This window comes from Ranitomeya variabilis, chromosome 4 (assembly GCF_051348905.1).
Source record: "Ranitomeya variabilis isolate aRanVar5 chromosome 4, aRanVar5.hap1, whole genome shotgun sequence".
Classification (NCBI taxonomy): domain Eukaryota; kingdom Metazoa; phylum Chordata; class Amphibia; order Anura; family Dendrobatidae; genus Ranitomeya; species Ranitomeya variabilis.
The window spans coordinates 479,223,769-479,230,680 of NC_135235.1; the positions used below are offsets into that span (position 1 = coordinate 479,223,769).

The window sequence follows — 6,912 nt, forward strand, 5'->3', positions numbered from 1 at the left end:
AGTGACTGATGTGTAAAAAGCTGATGCCATATGGATGGCGCCCCCATGACATCCATTACTTTAAAGACACCCATTGATTGTAACAGGCGATGTTTTCCAAAGCGGGGTCAGATCAGTACACGCTGCGTGAAAAGAGAAAAAAAAAAAAAAACAACACACATTTGCAGACGGATGTAAAATGCGTTAGTCTGAATGAGGTTTCTCAGAGCGAAAGCACAATGAGAGTGCAGTAGCCAAGAGCCACCAATCAGACACCTCCTTTAATTATCAAACAAATCACTCAAAAGTACAGGCTGACATCCAATTGTTGCGCTAGTCAACACAATAAAGAGCATTTCTTAAGGATGACGGCGAGACGATTTTTCCTAAGTGAATCCCCATCACTACGGCCAACACCTGCACCTTTTCTAGGTCTTACGCACAATAACGTCCCCTTAGTGCCATTTTTTTATTTTGGTCACAAGCACCAGCGCCATATAGTATGCTTATACCCGCTGCCAGTCCTGCCAACCTCACATTCCCTAGACGGAGCGCGGGCAATGACATACCTGGCAGAAACGCGGCCCTTATTGCATTTAGGAAGGACTCCGGCGGAAAGTGGGTGTGGCCTGTAAGACATCTCCGCCCACGCGGTACATAAAAACCGCCATGGCTCACAATATACCCCCGCTAGATCACACAGGCAGGATCGATTTACTCTCTGGGAAAGCTAAAAACACCCTTCTTCCCCGGAAACATAGGAGACATTGCCAGAGACTGTGCCCTACTCCCCAATCTTCCCAGCAGGGTCAATGAGAAAATACATTTTATACTATTCTTGCTACAGTATTGGATGAAGTGTCACTGTGTGCTGCCGAAATCACCGGTACCAGCCACGTAATGCCGGACGGAGAGAGCACAAAGCCTATTAACCTTTAACCCTATAATGCTGGGATTAAAACACACACACAGTGACATCCCCAGTCACAGATGAACACAAGATATCGAAGCGCAGATTCTTAAACGGACAGTCTCACCAGGATATATCGGAAATACCCGTCTGTAGTACCGTGTGTTCATATCATACTGTTCCCTAATTTAGGACCGATAATGAATCTACGCATCCTAAGTATAGGTCATCATTATCAGCAGAGTGGACAACCCCCTTAAAAGATGTGTTAAATGGGGATGTCACCCAGACAAAAGTGATCAATATCGCTCGTTTTATTCCCGCTGAATATCCCATTATTTACATTTTTAAATCCCCCATCGGTGCCAGACATATTATAATAATAATAATAATCATCTTTATTTTTATATGGGGCATCTCCAAGACACTCACCATAGGAAAAATTCCAGCAGTGCCGGAAATCTGTAGGAAAGTCCTTATTGTAAAAACGGCCTCCTTTACAAACTTTTGCTACTTTTTTTTTTTTTTTTTGCTTTAATTTTGTAACATGTAGCGACAAAACAAAACAACTAACGAGGCTACATTCCCACAATAAGCTTTCGGTGCGGTTTCGACGCTGCAGATGGGATTTATAGTAATCTCCTGCCCACTGATGCCTAGGCCCGCATTATAATACTATGGTGCGCCCTCTTTCCTTACAACTTTGTGCGGCTCCTCTTATGCCTCCTACAGATATATATAGGACTGTCTGCTGCAGGCGTGTCCTAACATCAGCCAATCACTGCAGACAGTGCCTGAGTAGGAGGAGCCTGCCCCTCCCACCAGGAGAAGGGTAACAACCAGTTGCCAGTTGTGCATTTCCTGAGGACTCCCATTAGTGACAAGTTCCCTTTACAGATCCTGACCATTCTTATGGTATTTTTGGGTCAGAATCATTTTATCAGAAGTGTTGCACGGGCGCTTTGATTGCCTGCATATTCAACTGTGATATGACTTGTGGGCAGAAATCAGCAGAGAGGAGCTCAGCCTAGAAGCCACAGTCTCCCTCTGAGCAACAGATGGAGCTCACTGACAGATTCTCAGTTACCTCATTCTGCAGCCAGTGACAATGTACAGGGCTATAGGAGGCAAGTGCTTCCAAATTAAGGAAACCAAATAGCAAAAATTAAAATTTTAGCCCCAATTACTTTTAGGTAAGAAAAACACAAAACACCGGCGTAAGTGCAGGATATAAGCCCCCCCCACACTGCCCGCCTACATCCGATGCCCCTGCCAGTCTGTGCTGGCATCTCTGGGACTGGGCTGTCACTGGCAATCCTACAGGAGCAGATAATGATCGGCTGCAGGGCTCTCGGCGCCCTGACTGAGCGATGATCGGCTGCAGGACTCTCGGCGCCCTGACTGAGCGATGATCGGCTGCAGAGATCTCGGCGCCCTGACTGAGCGATGATCGGCTGCAGGGCTCTCGGCACCCTGACTGAGCGATGATCGGCTGCAGAGCTCTCGGCGCCCTGACTGAGCGATGATCGGCTGCAGAGATCTCGATGCCCTGACTGAGCGATGATCGGCTGCAGGGCTCTCGGCGCCCTGACTGAGCGATGATCGGCTGCAGAGATCTCGATGCCCTGACTGAGCGATGATCGGCTGCAGGGCTCTCGGCGCCCTGACTGAGCGATGATCGGCTGCAGAGCTCTCGGCGCCCTGACTGAGCGATGATCGGCTGCAGAGCTCTCGGCGCCCTGACTGAGCGATGATCGGCTGCAGAGATCTCGATGCCCTGACTGAGCGATGATCGGCTGCAGGGCTCTCGGCGCCCTGACTGAGCGATGATCGGCTGCAGGGCTCTCGGCGCCCTGACTGAGCGATGATCGGCTGCAGAGATCTCGATGCCCTGACTGAGCGATGATCGGCTGCAGAGATCTATATGCCCTGACTGAGCGATGATCGGCTGCAGGGCTCTCGGCGCCCTGACTGAGCGATGATCGGCTGCAGGGCTCTCGGCGCCCTGACTGAGCGATGATCGGCTGCAGGGCTCTCGGCGCCCTGACTGAGCGATGATCGGCTGCAGGGCTCTCGGCGCCCTGACTGAGCGATGATCGGCAGCAGGGCTCTCGGCGCCCTGACTGAGCGATGATCGGCTGCAGGGCTCTCGGCGCCCTGACTGAGCGATGATCGGCTGCAGGGCTCTCGGCGCCCTGACTGAGCGATGATCGGCTGCAGCGCCCTCGGCGCCCTATGAGGAGCCATGAATGAGTGCGGGCGGAATGTACCGCGCCCCCCACCATCCCCCGGTACCTGCTCTCCTCTTCCCCCGGGTCCTGATGGCAGTGTCCGCTCTGGGCTCTCGGTTCCCGCCTCCCTCCGCTCGGCCAGTCTCAGGGGGGCACAGGCGGCTGAGGCGCAGGGGTCCAGGGAGGCAGCGCCGGGACGAGTCGGGCTTGTGGCTGCGGAGAGGACGCGCTCGGCTCGGCGGCTGACAGCTCAGGGCTCCTCTCCCCCGGGACACGGCCAGGCTCCTGTGCGGGGCGCTGTCACCTCCTGCCGGTGTGTGCGGGGCCTGGCGGCGCTTAGGGGGGAGGGCTTCCTCTCCAGCAGCTCGCTGTCTTCCTCGCTTTTCCCCTCAGAGCTCCAGCGCTGTTCCGCTGATGGGAGGCAGAAAATGGGCAGCTGCGGCCATTTTGTTGCTAACTGACAAGAAGCCAAGGGAGGGGCGCGGCCAAGCAAATGAGTTACTGCGCTGCCAACCGTTCAAGTCATTCATTGGCTGATAAGTTCTCAGGAGGGGCGTATCCCATAGAACTGGGTGGAGACTTGTAGAGAAGACTCCATGAAATGCCTTCGGGGGGCGTGTCAGTGTGATTGACAGTTTACTCATAATGTGGGCGTGTCAGTATGATTGACAGTTCACTCAGAATGTGGGCGGATTCGGAGGGTGTAAAGTGTAGGCGTTCGTTACCGCCCCCTACCGCCTTATAAGGGGCGGGGTTTGCGGGTTGTTTATGTTTTTTCCAGTTGACAGCTTTAACAGATGGCGCAGTGCGCACGCGCAAAGCAATCTGGTGGGGAAAGCGCATGTGTGGTTGGTTTACATTGACAGAAGTGTGGTTAAGCACGTCTCACACTGCCTGCAGGCGGCTCAAGCAGAGCACCAATGCAGTCTCCGGGGAGAACAGGTCTCAGCCAGTCACAATAAGGCTGCCGTCACACATTCAGTATTTGGTCAGTATTTTACCTCAGTATTTTGAAGCCAAAACCAGGAGAGGAACAAATAGAGGAAAAGTATAATAGAAACATCTGCACCACTTCTGTATTATCACCCACTCCTGGTTTTGGCTTACAAATACTGAGGTGAAATACTGACCAAATACTGATAGTGTGACGGCAGCCTTACGCTTCCATTCCCTTAGTGTCACTTGGAACAGCAGTTGCTATGGGCAACAAGGCTGCTTGTCCCCTGATAATGTCTGTACACACAGGAGACACCCGTCAATCACCTAGAGCCGTCCAGTCTCTCCTCATGGTCCCCAGCGGATCTCTAAGTATGTGTCCACGTTCAGGATGGCCGGCGGTTTGGACGGAGCGGCAAACCGGCTCCGCCCTAAGCCCCGCCGCCTTCTGTAGACGCGATGATGCCGGATGTGTTCATTGCAGACATCCACCATCATCGCACCCCACACATAGGGCCCTGTGTTTTACCTTGTGGCGGCGCAGCGTCGCTGCAAGGTAAACGGACATGCTGCGTTCTAAAAAGACGCGCAGCATGTCCGGAATCGCAGGGCCGACGGATGCGTGTTACCACGCATAGTGGAGACGGGATTTCATAAAATCCCCTCCACTATGCTGTAACATCTGGACGCTGCGGATTGAACGCTGCAGCTCTGCGCAGCGTCAAACACGCAGCGTTTCCTGGATGTGGAAACATACCCTCATATTTACTCGCTGATCGTTTCTGAGAAGAACATGCCCGGGTGTAATCATGCAGCTCTGCTCTGATCATACTGCCTGCGGCTTGGGCAGAATTAATCAGCTGAACAGTCCTTTTAACCCCTCAGTGACTGGGCCAAATTGTTTAAATCTGACCAGTGTGGTAATAACTCTGGAATGCCTCAACAAATTCCAGTGATTTTGAAATTGTTTTTTTCGTGACACATTACACTTTATGATAATGGTAAATTTAGGTCAATATGTTTTGTGTTTATAAAAAATATCACATTTGACAAAAATGTTAAAAGATTAGCAATTTTCAAACTTTGAATGATTATCCCTTTAACCACTTAACCCCTGGAGGTATTTTCGACTTTGCGTTTTCGTTTTTCATTCCCCTTCTTCCCAGAGCCATAACTTTTTTTATTTTTTCGTCAATATGGCCATGTGAGGGCTTGTTTTTTGCGGGACGAGTTGTACTTTTGAATGACACCATTGATTTTACCATGTCATGTTCTAGAAAACGGGGAAACAAATTGCAAGTGCGGTGAAATTGCAAAAAAAGTGCAATCCCACAGTTGTTTTTTGTTTGTTTTTTTTGCTAGGTTCACTACATGCTAAAACTGACCTGCCATTATGATTCTCCAGGTCATTACAAGTTCATAGACACCAAACATGTCTAGGTTCTCTTTTATCTAAGTGGCGAAAAAAAATTCCAAACTTTGTTAAAAAAATGCAACATTTTCCGATACCTGTAGCATCTCCACTTTTCGTGATCTGGGGTTGGATGAGGGCTTATTATTTGTGTGTCGAGCTGATGTTTTTAACGGTACCATTTTGGTGCAGATTAGTGCAACCAAAACAGCATAATTCTGGAGTTTTGACATTTTTTCTCGCTACGTCGTTTAGCGATCAGGTTAATCCTTTTTTTATTGATACCGTAGATTGGGCGATTCTGAACCCGACGATAACAAATATTTGTAGGTTTGATTTTATTTTTATTGTTTTATTTTGAATGGGGCAAAAGGGGAGTGATTTGATTTTTTTCTATATTTTTTTATATTTTTAAAACCTTTTTTTTTCAATTATTTCCTCAGAATTGAGTGATTCCATAATTTTTCCCCGATGCTTGGTTAAAAAAAGTAACCATTACTGACTACATTTTTTGTTCTTGATTACTTTAAGGCTGTGTGCACACATTCGGGATTTTTCGTGTTTTTTTCGCGGTTTTTTTGCTATAAAAACGCGATAAAAACGCATACCTATGCATCCTATCAATTATAATGCATTCTGAAATTTTTGTGCACATGATGCGCTTTTTTCCGCAAAAAAAAACATTGCGGTAAAAAACGCATCATGTTCATTAATTTTGTGGATTTTTCGCGTTTTTCCCGCTATTTAATGCATTGGGATGCTCCGGAAAAAAACGCACAAAAAACACGGAAAAAACGGAAAAAAAACGCATGCGGATTTCTTGCAGAAAATGTCCGGTTTTGTTCAGGAAATTTCTGCAAGAAATCCTGACGTGTGCACATACCTTAGTGTTTCTTAAAGCCAGAAAGTTGCTATTTGAAATGACTTTAGTTTTGTGCCATATCTGTGATCTGCTTTTTTACTACAAAATTAAACACCTGAATGAACATCCTCCAAGGCCAGTGATTCCATAATTTTTGCCAAGGGTTTTAGTGCCCAGTGTCAAAAAATGAGTTTATGTCCTAGGTCATGGATCTTCCAGCAGGGCAGTGACCCTAAACAAACTTCTAAAAGCACCCAGAAATGGATGGAAACAAAGCGCTGGAGAGTTCTTATGGAGAAATCTTAAAGCGAACCTGTCAGCAGGATTTTGCAGAGAATTTTTCAGTTAATGAAATGTCAGTTCTTCGGGGCAGGACTGTACACCGAGTATTGGTGCTCTAGGCCAGAGAAACCAAGAAGAGAACTGCCCTCAGGCCGCCCCAAAGCACAAACAGTCTGTATCTCTATCTGTCAATCTGACAATGCCTGTAGTTTACTTAGCAAAATCCTGCTAACAGGTTTGCTGTAAAATTGCTGTTGGGAGAACGCACCTTCAAATATGAGAAACCTGGAGCAGTTTGCAA

General features: G+C 48.2%; 1 protein-coding gene across 3 annotated transcripts in view; it reads right to left on the reverse strand.

Moving 5' to 3' along the window:
- The window catches only part of TNRC6C (trinucleotide repeat containing adaptor 6C), a 131,231-nt gene extending 127,628 nt beyond the window's left edge, over nucleotides 1-3,603 (reverse strand). For 2 of the 3 annotated variants that reach the window (XM_077251855.1, XM_077251854.1), the window contains exon 1: nucleotides 3,185-3,602. The gene's annotated coding sequence lies outside the window, so the exon portion shown is untranslated. Of the gene's footprint in view, nucleotides 1-3,184 lie in introns of all 3 variants that reach the window. The other variant, XM_077251853.1, reaches the window with a different exon arrangement.
- Between the last annotated feature and the right edge of the window lie 3,309 nt (nucleotides 3,604-6,912).